At 43.5% G+C, this 19,296-nt stretch overlaps 1 protein-coding gene across 1 annotated transcript in view; it reads left to right on the top strand.

Annotated features, from left to right (window-relative positions):
- Positions 1-1,911: 1,911 nt before the first annotated feature.
- LOC146853933 (mas-related G protein-coupled receptor member H-like) overlaps positions 1,912-19,296 on the top strand; it is a 43,717-nt gene continuing 26,332 nt past the window's right edge. The window contains exon 1 of the mRNA XM_085650460.1: positions 1,912-2,017. The gene's annotated coding sequence lies outside the window, so the exon portion shown is untranslated. The remainder of the gene's footprint in view (positions 2,018-19,296) is intronic.

The following is a 19,296-nucleotide window of genomic DNA, read 5'->3' as shown; positions in this document are numbered from 1 at the left end:
TGATCCGTTGTCGTTAGACCTGCTATCTTCTGCGGCGCTGCCTCTGTGGTGGTGCTCCTGACGGTGGCAGTGGTGGCTGTGGTCTTCTCTGAGCTCCAAGCTGCAAGAGGAGCACCTCCATGGCTTATTAGGTAGGCAAATGAGGGTCTGGGTTGTTCTCCCTTACATACAGTTGTGTTTGCACCATTATTTAGACCAGCTTTTTTCTGGTCTTAAAAACCAGCCGCTATCTAACCAGTTTTTTGTAATTATCGCTGGATCGAAAAATCATTGTAAATATCGTGAAGTTGGGTTAGCAGCAGTTTTTTCACTGGAATGCCCATCTTCCATCTCATTTTCGTTAAGTCCCACTAACAGAAGTGGTAATCCAAAAAAGTCTTGTTTACGCCGGAAAACTGCAGCTAACTGAAGTTAGCAGCAAATTGTAAATACAGCGAGTAAAAAAAAGCCACAGTAACGGCAGCCTCAAGTTCTTGTACATATGCCCCTTAGTACCAGCAAAAAAGAGGTCAGAAAAATGGCGGAAGGCAGGTAAAAGTTTAGGGGGAAGACTACCCTAAGGTTGTCAAGTTTAACAGTTACAGTGACTTGACCATACACAATACCTGAGTTGTGCTGCCACTGCTCTGATCGTACTCCTGTTGGATCACATGCACGTGGATGAGCTCTGTGTGTGCTTAATAATGTTTAACACCTGGTGTGATGACACTATAGTGGATGAAGCCGCTCATTAACACTGTTAATTGGAGTGCAATGGTTATACCACTGCTACCACTAACACCATCAGTGCTAATCCTACAAGTACTACCATGAGTACCACTCACAATATCTACTACTGATACCACTACTACTTCAACTACTACCACCAACACCATTACTGCTATGATTACCTCTAGCACCACCTCTACTGCTGCTACCCTAAGTTCTACTACTACTACTAACACCATTACTTCTATTCCTACTAGTACTATTACTGCTACGGGTATCACTACCACCATCTCTACTACAGTTACCACTACTAGTGCGACTACTACCACTAAGACCATTACTGCTACTGCTACAACTACTAGCACTAACACCAATACTACTGCTTCTTGTCCTGCAACTGCCATTGACACCATTACTACTACCACCATTGCTGCTACTAGTAGTACCAGTAACAACATTATCATTGCTACTACTACTAATATGACTATCACTAACACCATTACCACTCCTGCTATTACTGCCTACTACTGTTATACTACTACCAATAGTAATTATAATAGCAATACTAGTGATAATTTGTCGAGAGTTGGTGCTGTGTAAAAACACAATAAACATATCATCACGTAAATACACACACCCACAACAATAGTAACAATGAATATGAGCAGGTAGCAGCACACGCTGGAACAAGGGCTGGTATCATTGCCAGGTCAGTGCTGCTCATTCTATGAACCGCCAGCGATGAAAGGCTTTCCGAGCCCAGGAGTCTCGGGCTCTGGAGTTACAGATAGATGCATTTTGCTGCCAGTGCATCAGCTCAGGGAGAATGAGTGGCTTCACCGTCGGTTTCTGCAGCCCGGACTGTACTGTAACTGGAAACCTTCTCAGAAGATTGATGCCGGAGGTAATCTTTGCGTTCAATCAACTGCCATTGGTTGATAAAGTCGCTGTTAACGTGTCACGCGGAGCGAATGCGGGCAAACTGTGGAAGAGAAAGTTTTATTTTGTAGAAACTGTAAACTTGAAGCGGTAGGACGAGCGTTGTGTCTGAAGGCTGCAGACCCCGGGAGGGTAAGAGTTAATGGCCTCTCTCTGTGAGGCCTGATGTGTATCAGGAGCAGAGGCGTCCGCTCAAGGCTGATATGTGTTCTGATGTTCGGGTTCGGGGTGTGGCTCCGGCTAGAGATGGTTTTGCGCTGGGGTCAGACAGCAGCAGCCTCATCCTTCTCTTCCAGGACTTCTTGGGCGTCTCTCATTTCAGACCTCGAGGCCTCACCGGCTTCCAGCTGAGGAGTTTCTGCCTTAGACGGTAAGTGGTGGCGAGAGGCGATGCTTTAAACAACAGGGGCCAGATGTATCAAGGGCTTGAGTTACACACGCTTTAACCCCTTCACTGCTAGGTATTTTCTCCCCCTGTGCTAAGCCTTTTCTTTTGTCTATTTGGCATAGTTTGTGATTTGGCCCCAATAACTCTACTCTATACCTCCGCACACTGTACTGCTCCACTCTATGCCACAGCACTCTATGCCACTCCATTCTACACTACTCCTTTCTATGCCACTCCATTCTAGGCCACTCTACTATACTCTGCAGGAGTCGACTCTCTGCCACTGCACTCTACGCCTCTCTACTGTACTCTATGCCTCTGCACTCTTTGCCACTCCATTCCACACCACTCCACTCTATATTACTCCATTCTATGCCACTCTACTATACTCTGCAGGACTCCACTCTATGCCACTGCACTCTATGCCACTCTACTTAAATCTACTCCACTGCACTCTATGCCTTTACACTCTACTCTGATCTGCACCACTCTACTCTATGCCACTGCACTCTACGACACTGCACTCTGCTCCACTCAACTCTATGCCACTGCACTCTACACCACTGCATTCTATGCCACTGCACTCTATGCCGCTCTACTTTGCACCACTCTACTGTACTCCACTGCACTTTGTGTCATTACACCCTTCACCACTCTACTCTAGTCTGCACCAATCCACACTACGTCACTGCACTCTACGGCACCTTACTCTATACCACTCCAATCTATGCCATTGCATTCTACACCACTGCACTCTACGCCAGCCTACTCTACTGTGTACCACTTTACGTTACTGCAGTCTAAGCTACTGCACTTTGCATCACTGTACTCTCCTCTGGACCACTCTACTCTATGCCACTATGCACTCTGCCCCACATCTCTCTATGCCACTGTACACTACTCTGCACCACTGTACTCTACACTGCTGCAATGTATGCCACTCTACTTTATTTTGTAGCACTCTACTCTATGCCACTGCACTCTATGCCACTGTAGTCTACGCACTATATTCAACACCACTTTATTCCACACCACTGCATTTTATGCCACTATACTCTATACCACTCTACTCTGCACCACTCCAAACTATGCCATGGCACTCTACACCACTGCACTCTATGACGCTGTACTCTGCACCATTCTACTTTGTGTCACTGCACTCTATGCCACTGCAATCTACATCAGTCCACTCTACTCTAACCTATACCACTCCACTATACTGTACGCCACTGTGCGCCACTTTGCTCTAAACCACTACACTCTGTGGCATTCTACTCTTCATCATTCCAATTCACTCGACTGCAATGCACTCCACACAGTGCCACTTTACCCAACTCTACCTCATTTAACTCCACGCAGTGCTAATCTGCTCTATGGATTCACACTGCTCCATTCCTCTTAGTCTATCCAATTCCACTCTATGCCACCCTACTCCACTCTGTGCCATGCCACTCTACTCTACGCCACTCCACTCTATGCCACTCAATGCTATGCCACTCTATTCTACGTCTCTTCATTGTGTACAATCTCACTGTATGCCACGTCAATGTACGCCACCCAAAGCCACTCTACCCCACTCCAGTCTACACCACTCCTAACCATTCCACACCATCCACTTCACTGCACTCTACTCTTCTCTAATCTACTCTGTTGTACAACATGGTTAAAAGACATTGGCAAAGCCAGTAGCTACTGGCTTTGCCAATGCTTGATTTAAACTGGGAAGCACACTGGGCTTCATAATAGCCCATTATGCCCCAATGCAAAGCATATGTGTTCTACACAAGGCATTATTTAAAATGTGCATAATGAAGCTCTCTAAGCAAAATGTGGTGAGCCTCATAAGAGGGCCATATTTACAAGGAAACTGTTGGAGCATGGTGTTAAGCCACCATTGCTTATGCCGTGCTCCATCAGTTTAAAAACGCAGGGATGATCAGTATTCACATTAATGCAGTGCACCCCTGCTTTCCCCTAGCGCTGGCACTAAAGTTAGCTGCCTAGCGCCAACGTAGGCACCCATGCACCATAGTGCAAGGGTGCCTGTGTTGCACTGAATGATTGTTCATGTGAAGGAAGGTGTCCCGTCCTGCACATAAACATTCAATTATGGCGATTTGCAACTTCTATGTGTGCTGCAGAATGCAGCACACAAAGAAACAGCCAAAATGAGGAGAAATTGTTCATTTCTCCTTGTTGCACCTGCTTAAGACCAGGATGTCCCTGGTCTTATTGTTGGCGCTGCCCGATTTTTACTCCACCTTTGTAAATAGGGGGCAGTGTAAAAAATAAATGGGTGTTGCGGTGGAACGCCCACATAACACCCATGCCTGTCCCTATGCCATGCGGAAAGGGGCATATTTACAAGGTGGCGTTAAGCCACGTTAAGTGCCATAATGCCACCTTGTAAATATGGAGCAGGGAATTGCGCCACAGGAACGTGATTAAAAGTGTGGTGCAATGCCATTGTAAATATGCCCCTTAGTTTGTTGTTATTACAACCGACCAACATAAAAATGATCCATCCCAATGCTTTTGATGTATAGGCTAATGGCATATTAATGTTTGTGGGAGGACCACCATTGAAACAGACAGGGTGAGAGCTATTTGTTGCTCCCAGTAAGTACAGTGATAAGGCCTGAGACAGTGTGCTGCAGACCTACCAATTGGAAAATGAAGATCATGCCCCCAAACACCAGTTTAAAATGCAGCCGCAAAGTTCTTTGTTTTTGAGCTAATGTCACTCTGTGGGCACCGACAGTGTTGTTGCACACTTAAGTGTGTTATATTTAGTTTTTGGTAGGGGGACTTTGAGGGCTTTGTTATCTTTCCAGTGTCATGGTTCTGTCAGTTGTATTGCTTATGGTCTGGATCTAAAATTGTGGGGACTTGGGAGTTGTCTATCTTGACTGAAGGCAGGTACTGTGCTGTCTTCCCAATAAATCCGGATCTACTGGATTCACTACAATTTTCTATCATTTTAATCATCAATTGAGCTTCAAAAAAGAGGTGCAAATTAAACAAACATCTGATGTTGTGAATACAACTGCTAAGTGTTAAGATGGTGGTTTGACAAATTATCGGGAACCAAAATATCGCAATCAACGAATCAGCATTTGTATAGCGCAGCACTGTCATCCTCAGGGGTATCTGGGCGCTGTGGATGCAATGTCTCCGTTGAAGATCCAGGTCAGAAATGAGCACAAAGAGGACAAATAAAGTTCAGAAATGAGCAGGAAGAGGCAAAATAACGGGCAGAACGAGCTGAGCGAGGCAAAAAAAGAGGGCAGAAGTGGACAGAAAAAGGCAGAGAAACGAGCAGAAAGCAAGCAGAAAAGAAGGCATAAAATGAGCAGAGGAGGCACAAACCTAAGACAGCAGAGGGTAGCGGACTGTGGGCGAGCTGGACAGGAGAACTGTCGCAGGGGGAGCTGGCACAGGGACACTAATATTGTGACAAATATATTGAGAACAAGCACATCAGGTTTACATACTTATTATATAAATTACAAAAAATCTCCTGGACCAGAATATTGCCAAAAACAGTAAAGTAAGTATATTGAAATATTTATATGCAGAAACATGGTGCCAAGTCCAGAAGATTAGGCCGCTCTCCAGCGTGAAGTTTTATTGGAACGCATTTCAGCACACAGTTATCTTTCTCAAAAAATAATGTACACAGTTACCAGTGAGCATTAGTGCTAATGGTGACAATAAAACATGGTAAAAGGACAAACACTTTCCTCCAATAAGAATGTGTTTACCTGCAGAGCATAATAGTATCCAAAATAAAAATAGGACTGGTAGCCAGGGGCCATATCAGTTAAATGTCGATCCTGACAGAGGAATGGACATGGTGCAATATATGAAACCCAATCAAAATACATTATTCATTGGGACGTAATACTTAAACATAATAAAAATCATACACATGTACACACTATTATTCCGCTGATCATCTTATCCAAATGAATTGTTTGAACTGAGGGGTAAATATACATATGTGCGGATTACAAAATATATTTATTATGTTTCAGTAACCATACTGAGGGTATATATGTTCTGCCACGTGCAATTAACTTAGTTGTGATCCATACCCACCAAAAAAAGAAAATCGCAAATTACATCTCACTCTAGTGAGTCAATTTTATCATAAGTAAAATAGGCTGTGCATAATTCTTCCTAAAATTTTACATGTAAAGCAAACAATAAGCGTACATATTCCAGTGAAATTAACAGGCGCAAAATTAAAATTATGGTACAATCGCAACACATATTAATAGTACCAATATTCGATAGGTGGGTAGGTATAAAATGTAACATTATACAGAACTCTCCTGTTACTCAATATGTGCGACCAATTGTTCTTCCATATTGAGTACATTCAGCTATTTGATCGCCAGCTCAATCATATATCTGCTCTCCAATTTCTTGATCCTGTCTCCTTCTCTACTTGCTGTGGGTTCCAATAATAAATCCACATTAGACTGATTTTTGTCATTAAAGTGACTTGGCACAGGATAAGTAGGATCCTCCAGTTGGAGGGCCCTAAGATAGTCTAGGTCCCTTTTGCGGACCGTGAAAATAGTACTGCCTACAGCTCTCAAAAACAAGTGCATGTTAATGCACATACATCATGATCAGATGTGCAGGTGAGCTTTTTATGAATTTTGCACTCTCTGTCCAGTGTGTTGGTATAATTTCTAACGTTTCCACTGGTCCTACATTCCTTGCATTTCGCACACTAGGGTGCCGATTCCGATCCTGTAAAAAGGCCCTACGAATCGTCATATGGAGCGTTTTCTCCGTACAACTCGTACCCGGTAAACTGTCCGTACAACCTAGGAAATACGATTCGTACAGAAAGCATATTTCCGCACGAATCGTACAAAAGACCGTACGGGTAAAAAAAACCTACGAATCTGATCCGGAACAGCCTGTACGCGACGTCCATACGTATGTAAGCAGCGTTTTACGGCCCAGCAAGTACGATTCATCCCTACGGCACTCCGTACGGCTCTTTTTTTACGGGAGCCAATAACAGCCATAAAAGCTGAGTCCCCAGGGGTACGAGTCGTACAGGCCCCCCGCGTATGTACGCACCGTACCCCCCACGTATGTACGCACGTACCCCCGCGTATGTACGCACCGTACCCCCCACCCGCATATGTACTCACCGTACCCCCAGCATGTATGTGCTGGGGGTACGGTGCGTACATACGCGGGTGGGGGTACGGTGTGTACATACGTGGGTGGGGGGGTACGGTGCATACATATATGGGAGGGGGGTATGGTGCGTACATACGCAGGGGGGGCCTGTACGACTCATACCCTGGGAACAACTTCTCCCAGGCTACGAGTTGTACAAACTTCGCTTCGTAGCGGGTAGAGTCATCCCCCTTGTACGGGACGTTTTCCGTACGATTGGTAAATCGGATAGCCGGTCCGGATCGTACTTGTACGCTCGGACTGTATTTTACGAATCGTACGGATTCGTGCGGATCAGGCCGATCCGTATGTACTTTTTCCCGTACGAATCGTGCTTAACGGGTCGAACGTGAATTGTACGATTCATACGGAAAAAAATACGGATACGAGTCGTACGGAGATTTTTTTTAACGGATCGGAATCGGCACCTAGGTGAATAACTCCCTAGGGTGTATCCAGTTAGTGTTCTCTGTGGATTGTAGGTAACTCTGGACCAACATGTCTCCTATAGCTCTTGACGTTCAGCATGCAATACATTACAACGCAGTAGTTACAATGACTGCATTGTTACATCACATACCATTACAACACAACTTGTTACAACAACTTGCTGTAGGGGGCACTGGATGTTGGAATAGTTTGATTTACTATTCTAACTCCAGTCTGTGCAACAGTAGGGAAGGTGTTCAATTTTAAATCCAACACATTTGTCCCCTACAGCAAGTCGTTGTAACGACTCCTACTGCAATTCATTGTAACGACTTGCGTTGTACTGGTTTGCAATGTAACAACGCGGTCGTTGTAACAACTGCGTTGTGTTGCATTGGTTGTAAACAATGTCTCCCCTTACCAACTGACATCGGGTAATGCTAAAGGGACACACAATCTGCAAGCAGCCTAATTTCCTGAAGGAGCCCAGCTGACCAGTTTCAAATGGTCTTGCCAAGGACCCTGCTGTTGGCTTCTGTTGGAGTGAGACCTGACCCCAAGTGCCATTCTTGGTTCTATATCCCTTGGCTGGTGTCAAGTGTGCTCCTCCTCCCATACCATAAAACCTGGGAATTATTAACATTTTGCAAAATTTCAGATTCCTGGACACCATCATGAAAGAAGGGCCAACTGGGCAGCAGATCCAGTGGAGGTGCATCGCTGGTGAGCCTGACTTTGCCGCAGGTCCCATTACATTCATCCCCGCAATAGCAAATCAGATTCAGCAATCCTGAAGTCGAACATTTTCCACTACAGCCTGCAGCCTTCCCTCTCTGAGGGAAATCTTTAGGCCTGCCTCACAGTAGGTGTAAGACTGGTGCAGGCCCTTTCACCCTTGTTAAAGGACACATTGCTGAAGTTGCAACTGTTTTTAGTCACACTCTAGGAATGTGCCACTTTTGCGCCTACAGATACATCAGGACTACTGACGTATCTGTAAATCCTTGTGACATAGAGCGCCTAAAGTAAATATGGCACATTCATGATGTCGCAAGGAGGGCACACTGAAAATTGTTGCATCTTTGTTTTCACGCAGCGATGCAACACTTTTCAGAAATGAGGCCCTAAGTCTAAGTCTGAAGGTAAAACTCTTCACCTGGCCTGACACAAAAAAACAGCTTATCAACGTAAACAACTTTATAGGAGTGAACTCTGGGTATTTCCCACTCTAAGCATTTCCTGTTTCATCGAGACCTCGTCCTTTGCCAATCTGTAGTAAACAAACCCATCCAACCTGTAGCCTTGCACTGCTGAAGAATCTAACTTCTTGGACGTTTTTTAAGCCTGATGGTGACTTTCAGCTAGGACAAACTGGCCCGCGCTCCTTCGCGTCTAGCCTTAAACTTATCACTTGTCTCATGTTGGCACTCTGCACTTTTGGTAGCTATTTTTATTTAAAACTTTAATTCGTATCTCTGGTTCACCTTTAGTAGACCCAACATTAATTGTGAGATTACTACTTGTGGTTGACTACCATCCACCCCAACTAATCCATTTCTCATGTTGGACAAAAGTTTTTTTTTGTTGACAAAGTAGATATATGTACACATTTTGAAATGAAAATACAGGAACTTTTTCAAAAGTATCTATTAAGCACTATTTTATTTGTATATGCCTTTAGGGTTTAGCACTTAAAATGCAAACTTTATCTTCTACCCCATCAGTTGTACCACCCCCATCATTAAAACTACTATAATTATCTACACCACTAGCACTATTAATACCACTTCTGCCATCACTATGACTATTATTATCACAATTTCCATCTGTTCCTTTACCACCAATGGCACTATTACAACTATCGTAGGCCATTATCAAAATCACCTTTACTACAATTTCCCAAACACAATTAGTGTGAGAGCACTACCACCACACCCTCAACCACAATTATCACTCTATCATACCATTACCCATCATCTGTCCTCTTTGTCCCGTTCCTTAATATATTGAACAGTCATATCTCCCCTACAAGTCATTTAAATTAGAGATATAAGAAGTGTCTTAGTCCTCTTTCTATTACTTCTCTAACAAATGGGATAAGGCCTTCCCCTTACTTCCCTTCCTCCTTTTTCATTTTGAAATACGAGTCAGTTGAAATTATGTGTGTTTTTTCTTTCTGACTACATTTAAAACACCCTAAAATGATGTGCCGTCTTGCTAGGCAGGTGTTTCTGTGTTTATAGCACTTGGCTTCAACGGGCCCACCACTTATGCACAGACCTGGGGCTGGAGCGTTCTCTGCACATCAGACCATGTGAGACTGCTGCTGTCAGTACTCCTGCCCCAGTTCAGCGCAGTATTTAGTGCTATGCTAATTTCCAGATTTTTGTGTGATGAGGTCTTGTTTTCAAACAAAGTATTTAAAGGACTGAAATTGCTGATGGAGCGATGTTGTCTTTATGTGGTTAAAGCTATGGTGCCCCACAAACCACTTTCAGAGCAAAGGAGTCATTTGGAGGATCGTTTTAAAATAGTAAGTAGAGACTCTGCTCGTAAAGAACCCCAGGCTAAAAGGGTAAGAGAATACTCGGATGAAGAGTTGGATTATGTACCAAAGGGAAGATGCATTTTAAGTTCCCAACTTCTGGGAGTCCTGGCCCACATAAGAGACTTTTGCCGCCATGAAGTCTATCCACTCAGGGGCGCAATTGGGCTCCTGTGTGCAACACGCCCACTGTAGATGACTCCAACCAATCAGCACCATGCTCACATTCATTCTTAATCGCACCACTACTTCTGCAACATTCTCAAATGCTTGGAAACAGCAAACTGTTCTCCCATTGCTGAAGAAACCCACTTTGGGCCCTCCGACTACAATTCCCGACCAAGGTTTTAGAGAAAATCATTAACAGACACTGTATTGAATACATCAATGACCCGTAACTCTTCGTCATCACCCATCCTAGTTTCAGACCCAACCACAACACAGACACTGCCCTCATCGTCACCACGAATGATATTCATTTGACGCTTGAAAGAGGAGACATGGCTGCCCTAATTCTCCAGGACCTCTCTGCTGTATTTGGCACCATCCCCACTTCATCATCATTCAGCAACCACACAACATCAGAATCCAAGGACACAGACTCCGATGGATCAGTTCCTTCCTGACTGAAAGGAACCAGCCGGGCACTGTAGACTTTGGATGCTCATGACCTCATCTGTTGAGTTCCACAAGGATTCTCCCAAATCCAACCCTCTTCAACACATACATGATCCCTCTAGCCAGCATCATCCACTTTCACAATATCAATGACACACAACTTATTCTCTACATCATAGACAAGACATCCAATACCTCGTTCATGTTAAATGTCTGCATGACTAAAATCACCCACTGTAAGAAGACTAAGTGGCTAAAGCTAAACACTGACAAGAACTAATTTGTGATCTTTGGAAAGAAAACATCACTATTAGTGTTCACTTGGTGACCAACAAAGCCGGGACTGACATCCACACCACCCACGCCAAAAACCTCAAGATCATCATCGACAGCAAACTCAACATGACCCCCCAAGTCAATGTTTCCAAACCTTGAAGATGCTGACAAACTGACATGCACATCCTGGTCACAAGCAAAGTGGACTTGGGGAGCACCCTCTATGCTGGGATCAAGAAAACCTCACCGAAAGCCTGCTGACAATTCTGAACTTGGTACCCAGAATCACTCTCAATCTCCCATGCTGCAGTAACATCACACGACACCTGAAGGAGCTCCACTGGCTACCAATTGACAAAGGAGCACTACATAACATTGGCCCGGCATACCTCAACATTCGCATCAGCTTTCACAAATCTTCTAGACACCTCCGCTAGAAAGGACTCTTACTTGCATAGATTCCGTGCATATAGGAAATGGGATCTGGCAGTCAAACCTTGTCTTACATCTCTCCTAAAGAGTGGAAAGACTTGTTGTTACACATAGGAGCCTCCTCCTCACCTTTTGAATTCTGCAAGAAGCTGAAGACCCGACTTTTTGAGTAGTCTCACTAGGCCCCCTGTGTGGCTAGACTCACACTTGCTAAGCACCAAGCTACCCTCCCTGGGGATAAGGTGCTCTACTAATCTGCATAACATAACATGTTGGGGTTTGAGTAACCCCCACAAAAAGAGGAGGAATTCTATGATCAGTACAGTGCTGATCTTTCAGATGCATTACCCTTGCATAAGATTACCAGAAAAATGACCACAAAAGAGTGGAATGATAACAGTAAGTCAGCTATCCCTTGTTGTTTGACAAAGAGGTATCCAATTGAGAAATTTTGATCCAGATTTTCCACATGTCCCTAAAGTAAATATGATATTGTCTTTAATAGCACCTTTATCCTCTCTGGATTCATAGGATGCCGTTTTGCCAGAGACTGTGGATAGGAAGCTTGAAGACTCATTTAAAGGGTCACTCAATCAATCAATGGCATTTGAAAAGTGCAGCACTTCCACCCCTAGGTGTATCTGGGCACTGAGTATGATGGTACTCAGTTGAAAGCCAAGACTTAAGTCTCTTTCTGAAGTTTGTTAGGGATGGTGATGTTCTAAAGTCGAGGGGCAGGTCGTTTCAGGTATGGTGGTGATGTAGGAATGTAGGAGAAGGAGTGGCACCAAATCAATGGGTGATGTAGGATGGTCCTTGATCATGGGGAGCCTTTTAGGCAAGCGTGAGAATCTTGAACTGGCATCTCTTCTGGATGAGGAGCCAGTGGAGGTCTTTGAGGTGAGGGCTGATGCGTGACCTTTCATGTAGGTCCAGGATGAGTCTGGCTGCCACGCTCTGTATGGTCTGGAGTCTCCTGAGAAGCTAGGTGGAGATACTGACATAGAGAGTGTTGCCGTAGTCGAGGCACCAGGTGACAAGGGCCTGGATGGTGGTCTTTCTGGTGTCGATTGGGAGCCATCTGAACATTCTGCGGAATGTGCAAAGAATGTGGGGGCAGGAGGAGGTGACTGCTTTGACTTGCTGTTTCATGGTCAGTTGGCTGTGAAGGATAATCCCTAGGTTGCCTGCTTTATCTGTTGCTGATGGAATTGGTCCAAGTTCAACTGGCTACCAGCTGTGGTTCCAGGTGGAGGTGGTTCCAGGTGGAGGTTGAGCTCAAAGATCAGTACTTCTGTCTTGTCAGAGTTCATTCTGAGGCAATTGTCTCTCATCCAGTTGGATACGTTGATGATAGCATTGGAGAAGTTGGCTTTTTTTGGAGGGGTCCTCAGTGAGCGAAAGGATGAGTTGAGTGTTGTTGGCATGGGAGATTATATTGAGGCCAGGGGATCTGACAATGTCTGTGACGTGGGCACTGTAGGTGTTAAATAAGGTGGGGCTGAGTTATGATGCTGCAAAGGTGAAGGGAGGCTGTCGGATACTCTGTGTACATCCTGTAAGGAAGGAGGTGATCCACTTCAGGTCATCTTGTTGTATGCCGATGTTGTGGAGTCTGTTGATGAGGGTGTTGTACGAGACTATGTTGAACACCACAGTGAGGTCAAGAAAATTAGGGCCATAGTTTCTCTGTGGTCAAGGAGGGTTCTGATGTCGTCCATGGCAGTAATCAGTGAGGTCTTGGTGCATTGGTTGGCACAGAATTCTGATTGTGAGGTGTCCAGTAGTTGGTTTTGTTTCAGGAATTTGGTGAGTTGCTAGTTGCTGGCTTTCTCAAGTACTTTGGCAGGGTAGAAGAGCAGGGAGATTGGTCGATACATTTTAATATCGCTGACGTCAGCTGAGGATTTATTTAGGAGGGGTCTGACTTATGCGTTTTCCATCTGCTTAGAAAGGTTTGCTGTGGTAATGGATGTGTTGAGGATGCTAGTGAGGTCTGTGCTGATTGAGTTTGTTTCAAGGTTGAAGAAGGGTGGGGGCCGAGGTAGGTTGGCACTAGGCCTGGGCGGCAAATTCCGTTCCACTCGCGGAATTTGGGTAATTTGGGTAATTTCGCGTTCCGCGGAGAACGCGAAATTGCCCAAAATTCTGCTTTCCGCGACTTTGCGAAATTTTTTGCTTGTTCGCGTTCTCAAAATGCGTGTTCGCGAGATATTTCTCCCCGAGCACGCAAACAGCGATTGTGAACAGGAAAAAAGCATCGCGAACAAGCAATTCCGCGTGTTTGCGGAATTTCTGCGTGTTCGCGGAGATTTTTTACCGTTTCGCGGAGGTTTGCGTAACGCGATTACGCAAATTCCGCCCACCCCTAGTTGGCACCCCCGAATGGACGGAAGACATGATGTGTGTGGTGATCTGGTGGTGAGAAAAGACCGGGTGGTGATTATGTGGCTGGTTTTGGCTGGTTGGTTAAAGACGTTGAGGTTGAGGTTGAGGGCAGTGTGCTGGGAGTTAAAATTGTTGGAGATGGTGTTAATCTTGTTGTGGAATTAGTCTGAGAGGGTGTCACAGAGTCCTTGGGAGGGGTGCAATAAAGTAATTGTTAGCTCTTACCATCAATGTGCAGTTGGTGCAAACAGTTTATGCTTGGTAATCCTTACTAGATTAATGACTAGGAAAAGGAGCACTATGATTCCAAATAGTAAAGAATATTGGTAAGTAATTCTTTCGATATCACCACCATTAACAACACCATCACCCCAACTATGATCACCACTACTACTATCGCCACCAGCACCATGATTATTACCGCCATCACCACCACTGTTGCCACCACCACTATTGCCACCAATACTGCTACTGCCTTCACCGCCTTGACCACCTTCTCCACCACCACCAACACCACCACTATAACAAAATCCACTATCAACACCAATGCAATAACTAGTATGGCCACTACCACCACTATCACTATAACCTCTACTGTCACTGCCCCAACACATAACTCTCATCAATGTCATCACTATCACAAACATTACCACTACTGCATTGTCACTGCTATTACCACCAGCACTATCATCGCTAACTCCTCTACCAACAATACTACTTCTATCACTAGTACCACTACAACCATCACTGTTATACCCCTACCAACCAACACCCATAGCACTACCATCACTGCCACTATTACCATGAATAGTAACATAACTACTACAAGTACTGTATATACTTAAGCTACCTGTCATCTCCCAGTCTGCCTCTGCTGCTTGTGCTCCTTTATCATCACACTTTTTCAGTTAGGCAGGTGCCATGTGCTCTGCTATGCACTGTTAAAAGCTCTGTTTGCAAATGCTTGGAATTGATTTGTTTGAAAAAATATGTGGTGCTGATTAGTTGAAAGCCACTGTTTCCTGCTGACATCAATGTTGTTCGATAGGCTTGCTTGCTGCTTTTTTGTTCAACCGCCCTGCCAACTATTTAAAGGCCTTCATTTCCAGCCCCACGTTCCTGCCAGAGAGAGCCTTTTAATTCACAAAAAACACTCAGTAATCTTCAGGAAGGCTCCAGTGCCTAATATATTTGTTACTCAACCTTCTATTTCCTGTCCCAGCCTTTTAATTGACACCGAACACTCATGACCTGATTACAAGTTTGACGTTTCTCCATTAAAACCATTGTGACCCCGCCTGCCTGATTAGGAGTTTGATCCTGGTTGGCGGATGGGGCTGTGGCTGTCTCGCATTGATGGGCTGTTAGACTCATAGGAAAGCCTAACATGCAGCCCGCTGCCGTGACAGCACCCGCAACATGTTCCTGTATGGTGTGGCATGCATGCCACATTATGCAGGAACAGGTGGTGCAAATCCGGGGGGCAACATGGTGTGCCACCCGCATGCACCCTTGGCCCAGGATAGGCAGGGGGCAGTTGCATTTCTGCCACCCGTTCCATGGCAGGCTCAGCACCATGAAATGGGTAGTGGACAGGCAACTCATAACATTGCAAATTGGAACCCCAGTCAGCACCGCCTCCGCCACATGGGATCCTGCCAGCCCCGCTGGCACACTCATTATCAAAGAAACTTTATTTGGTTGTGGAAAAGAAAACCATAAAAGTCAGAAATACATCACAACGCACATAACAAGCATTGGCATAGCCAATAGGTCTTGCTTTTGGGACCTTATAAGTATTTAGTTATGCAGCACAATTTCCTTGGTGCAATAACATCAACAGTTGCATGGCTAAAAACGTATAAGTTCCCAAAGGCGAGACCTATTGGCTATGCCAATGCTTGTTTGGCTCAGCACTCAATATTGCTAATGACCTTTTCTGTTTTCACTCACTTGACGAAAGTAAGTGCTATGTGTGCCTCCTCCCTTTTAAGACTGGGCAAATAGTGCGCCAAACGAGTTACGTTACAATGAAAAGTAAAAGGTGAATTTGTGCTTTGAACAAAATAACAAGAAATATTACAGCTTTTTTTACCCACGTTCACTAATGAGAATGAGAGAGGGTCGTAAAAAACATCTGGACCACAGCACACAGGGGAAGGAAACTATTTTCAAACAAAACCATGGTGCAATAAATGATGAGTGGCATACAGAATTTAGGACAGGGCACACGTATATTCTGTACAAATAGAACTAGCTAACATAAGTATTCCAGAAAGCAGTGGTAATGTTTTGTTTGACAAAGACGGGGAGGCATGCGTTTCATCCTGCATCTGCGTAGATTCAAGAGATGCATGTCTGCTGTAATGTGCACCTCTTCCTCATTGATTAATACGCAGAACCAAAAGAGCATCAAACTTTTCTGTGCTGGGTACTTAAAATATAGATGAGAGAATAATACTCGTTCACTGGCCAAGTATTTCGATAAGTGTGGTGGCTCCAATGGAACAGCTGGCAGCAATGGATGTGCTTTTATATATACGGGATGCTGTCAGTCTTAGGAAAGAAGGGCTAATACAAGTGGATGAAGTATTCTAGAGCTCTGTGAACGCCCACATTCGAGTATAACCTCTATTAATCCGAGTAAGAATATACAGAAGGCATTGGCACAGACGAAAGAGCAACTGTCCACCCTGTATAAGCGATCGAGCATGCGAAGGAAGGGAACGCTTGTCACTGGGTTAACATGGCGGCAGAATTACGTCAACACATATTAGACAGTATTGGCCCACAGTGATAAATGCGGGGGTGGTCCATTACTGGTGCATTTGAAGAAGGGTGCTAGTGATCATTAGTAAAGCTGGTTTATTGTTACCAATTAAACTGGGGGGGGGGGTAAATGTCTTCGGAAGACAGGGGTTGTCAACGTCCAAACTGGGAAGAATAAACTGTGAAAAGTGAAACCATAGATGCAAACGGCAAAAGGGAGTGACCACCACCGGCAGTGTCAGAGACAGGAACAGAGCTGAACCATCCCAGTAGGGTGAAGTCATCACCAGTTACATCTGAAGAACCAACCCTCAGGTGACGTTCCTGTGTTGATCGACGCACTGTGACGTCATAGACAAAACTTGTTCGCTCTGCAGTTGCTATGGTCTCTCCTTGAAGGCTCACAACAACGCATACCGGAAGTGTCGTCTGGAAATGAAGATAGGCTAGCCCCCGATGAGACCGGGCCTGGTTGCCAGAAGCCACGAAAGCAGACTGTAAGGCCAGCTATGAGAACCCGACCAGTACAACAAGCGCGCACCTCGCGCAAGTAGGGGGTGGGGGGAATGCGGCCGAGAGCAGGCAGCGTTTCCCTAGCGGGAGCGAGTGCGATAATTGCTACCAGATGGCGCCGCTCGCTCCTGCAAGGAAATTGCCAAACGTGCATGTGCCATTCAAAGCAATGCAACGCATACACGGTTTTGCCTGCAAAACCGGACCGATTTCAAAAGTCTTTGTCCTTAGCAGCGCATGCGCGCTGCATAGGCAAGACCTAAAAACTACAATTTATATTAGTTAAGAATTTAAAAAATACAAATCACTCCAAATTTCATATTTCCCTCACCCCCTTTAGCTAGTCGCAGGTCACTCTGAGCCTTACTGCAGCATTTAAAAAGCTGCGAACATGCCATACCATGCTCCCTGAAAGCATTATGAAAAAGGTGGCACTTGGTTAAAATTGGCTTGTTTTAATATAGGGAACAAAAATGTCTTTCTGGGCAGCTCGTAGTTGCTGCAAAACATAAAAAAATTAAGCATGTCCTGTGGAGACATACCGTCGCAGCCACAGGGCAGTAAAATCTCTCCTTTCTTACTCCTAGGATATGCAAGGAGAAGAAATCAAGTCAATAAAAAGCGGTCATGCGAGCTGGGAATCCCTAAAAGATAAGGTTCCATAGAAGGAACTGTTTTCAAGACGATATGTCTGCATACGCAGGGCTGCCTTAGCTCACATTCTTCCCTTTCCATCATCTGCGATATAAAAAAGGTCTCTTTTACGTCTTTCCTACAGGCACTATCAGGGATGCAAAAAAGGTCTTGTCTACCTAATTTCCTTAATCCCTCCTGTATATAGTTAAGCCAAGGAATATGATGTGAAATATCGAGGCCTAGGCAGTCCCTTAATATCTGTTTGGTAAGAGTAGTCCCGTCACTTGACCATATTTTAAGCCAATAATATAAAGGGTGAAAAGACAACAAATCTGTCAGCTAAGGCACGCCAATTTGCTATGAACAATATAATTAACGGTACACTGCGGGACACATAAAAGGCATCTCAAAAACCTTTTCCACTATTGATGTATAAATTAAATAAAAAGGGAGCCAATATACATCCTTGATGTATTCCCCTCTGAATTGAAAACTGGCTGGTCACTTTACCATGGTTTGTATGGTAATTAGACATAATATCGAAAAAAGTAAAATCGAATGGACATAATATCGAAGTAAAAATATCGAATTGAAGGTAAGTACTATCGATTGTCAAAATATCGAATTATAAAATATAGGCATTAAAATATATCAAATTTTTAATAATATCGATTTGTTTTAAGTGTTTAGTATGTTACTATATGTGTTAAAAGTGTATATTATTTTTGTATTGTACGTTTAATTTTTTTAAGTAATGAATTTTATGTTATTTAATATTTGCGTAATTTAATTCCGTAGCGGGTTGTGGGTTTATAGGGGAATAGGGTGGGAAGTAATTTAATTATAGTAAATTAAATATTAATTTTTAGGAATTATTAATTATTTTTAATGTAATTTTGCGTTTTAGTTCTGTAGTGGGTTGTGGGTTTATAGGGGAATAGGGTGGGAAGTAATTTAATTGTAATAATGTAAATATTTTTATTTATTTATTGTTATTGATTTCTAATTTATTGTTAATTAATTTTTAATTGGTAATTATTTTTTATTAATTGGTAAATAATTTTTATTAATTGATTAATTGATTATGTTAATTGTATTAATTTATTTTCCGTAGCGGGTTGAGTGTTTATAGGGGAACAGGGTGGGAAGTAATTTAATTGTAATTAATTACATATTAACATTATTTTTGTGTATTGATAAATAATTTATTGTTAATTAATTATTAATTGGTATATTTTTTATTACTAATTAATTTTTGTTTTGAAAATGAATTAGCTGTTAATTAATTATGACTAGGTAATTATTTTTTAATCATTAATATTTATTTGTATCTATAATCGATTAATTATTTTTAAAAAAATTAATTGGAAATTATTTTTTATTCATATTTTATTGGTATTATTGATATTTAATTTATTTTTATTCATATATTAAATAATTACTTTCC

Source organism: Triturus cristatus, chromosome 4_1 (genome assembly GCF_964204655.1).
Source record: "Triturus cristatus chromosome 4_1, aTriCri1.1, whole genome shotgun sequence".
NCBI classification, from domain to species: Eukaryota; Metazoa; Chordata; class Amphibia; order Caudata; family Salamandridae; genus Triturus; species Triturus cristatus.
This window is presented reverse-complemented; position numbering and strand designations above follow the sequence as displayed.